This window comes from Bos grunniens, chromosome 9 (assembly GCF_055505025.1).
Source record: "Bos grunniens cultivar Pamir isolate PY7600 chromosome 9, Bosgru_T2T1.0, whole genome shotgun sequence".
In the NCBI taxonomy this organism is placed as follows: Eukaryota; Metazoa; Chordata; class Mammalia; order Artiodactyla; family Bovidae; genus Bos; species Bos grunniens.
The window spans coordinates 63802849-63805029 of NC_141173.1; the positions used below are offsets into that span (position 1 = coordinate 63802849).

At 39.2% G+C, this 2181-nt stretch overlaps 1 non-coding gene across 1 annotated transcript; it reads left to right on the forward strand.

The window, feature by feature from the left end:
- The first annotated feature begins 1358 nt into the window (after positions 1-1358).
- LOC147366045 (U6 spliceosomal RNA) lies at positions 1359-1465 on the forward strand. The gene has a single exon (XR_015133529.1). It is a non-coding gene; the product is annotated as a U6 spliceosomal RNA (small nuclear RNA).
- Positions 1466-2181: the final 716 nt, after the last annotated feature.

The window sequence follows — 2181 nt, forward strand, 5'->3', positions numbered from 1 at the left end:
AAAAAATTCCTGCCCTTGGAAGCTTGCATGGAGAGATAAGCAATAAACAAAATATGTAAGCAACACATATGTTTTAGAAGTTGTAATTGCTATGTAGAAGAGTAAGGCATGGAGAGGGAACAGGGAATACACGAGTCTAACTTAGTTTGTGTTGCAGTTTTAAAGGGGGTGGTCAGGAAGTTCTCCCTGACATTAGATAAAAACATGAAGGAGGTAAGGAAGCCAGCCATGCATATGAAGGGAAAGTGTTCCAAACAGAGAAAGCAACAGATGCAAAGGCCTGGAGGTGGGAGTGTGCTTGGCATCCTCAAAAGACAACACCAAGCCTAGTCTAGGCCATTGTCATGAATTTGAAAAGATGCAAGTAAATATACGGATAAATAAAGGTGTTAAACACAGTGATGGAACAAACCTCCTGGAATTTGAGGGAAATGTGAGCTGGTCATATGGATGCAGGACCAACTCCAAGACATGATGGCTGAACCCAAGAGAATAAGGAGAGAGGAAAAGAAAGGCCAGTGAAGGACAGATAAATAGAGGCATGAAGGGACCATCTGAGGTCCCAGTTGTAAGATGGGAGAGAGGTAGAGAAACCAGGGAAGGATGCTGAGTAGCTGGAGAGGGCTGGGATGTTGCCATGAAGACTTTGTATGTAATTCCACATTTAAATTTCTTTACTTAATGAATTTATAAGCAATGATGGTTAAAAATAATAATGTATTTAAAATTATTCTGCAAAATAGTCTATCCTACAGGATGGGATCTTAGCTAATTAGACAAAGCTTTGCCAAAATGTTAAGTCTAGCACCAGCAAAGATTCCATCTCCCTGCAATTTCTTTCAATTCTGTATGTTTTCCTTTTGTGTCTCATATTGTTAGCTTTGAAAACAGGAGAATTATGTTATTCTGAGCAGTTACTAGGTAAGCACAGATGGTTTTGTGTGGTTGCTGGGTGGCCAGCTATGTGGCACAGATCTATACTCATAAATTGAGTTTGTCAAAAGCATGGAGAATATCCAGCTCTTTACAGGAGCTATATTTCACCAACCTGTTTTTCTTTTCTCTCCCTCAACTACAGCAAAGCACCTGAGTGAACTCTCACATATCATAATCAATAATTTCTTACTTGCTCCTGGGAACAACATATTATTTTTTGTTTGTTCCTGGGCATTTTTCATATGCAATAAACCCAGCTGACATATGTATCCATTAATTAAGAGTGTCAAAGCTTAATGACTGAGGGCAGATAAGGAAAGTCTAGCTAGGGGTCAGGTCTAATAAATTGCGTGGGTTTATTTGTAGTGCCAATCAACTGTTTTTGGTCTCTCTTTTTTCAGCCAAGTTAAGTGTGAGTTACAGTGCTCACTACTGTAGCACATACACTAAAATCAAAATGATACAGAGAAGATTAACATGCATCCCGACCAAGTATGATATGCAAATTTGTGAAGCATTTCATTTTTTTTTTTAAGTGTCCACAAAACCTAGAATCTTCTAGTTTCCTCATTGCTATTTCTTTCGTTAAGAGGAATTTACTGGCTAAGAATGTGGTCATTGGCAAAACCCGTCTTTCATCTTCATTATTTGTAAACTGCATGATCACAGGCAAGTTATCATTCTCCTTACCCTCAATTTTCTCATCTGTCTCAAAAGAGTTTTTTGTGAAGCTTAAGTGAGATAAAGCATGCAACACATAATACAGGGTCAATAGTGATTAACAGATTGGAAAAACTTATACTTTCTGTCATAAACTCATACCCACCAAAACGAAAGCCCCACAGAGTCGCTTTAAAGTCAACCTAACTACTGGATTCTGAATAAAGAGGTTATCATTATTTATTACTTGTTAAGTATCCTGAAGGATTGTGTTTGCACATGTATATAATGTAAACTTCCCAGATGGTGCTAGTGTTACCAGATGCACTAGCATCTGCCTGCCAGTGCAGCAGACACAAGAGACGAGGGTTTCATCCCTGTATCAGGAAGATCCCCTGGAGCAGGAAAAGGCAACCGACTCCAGTATTCTTGCCTTGAAAATTCCCAGGACAGAGAAGCCTGGTGGGCTACAGTGCACAGAGTTACAAAGAGTTGGGCAAAACACACCCTATAATGTAAGCTACAGAAACCACAGGTTGCACAGACCAGGTCTTCTCTTTTTCCTCTAGCTCTGAAATATTTTTC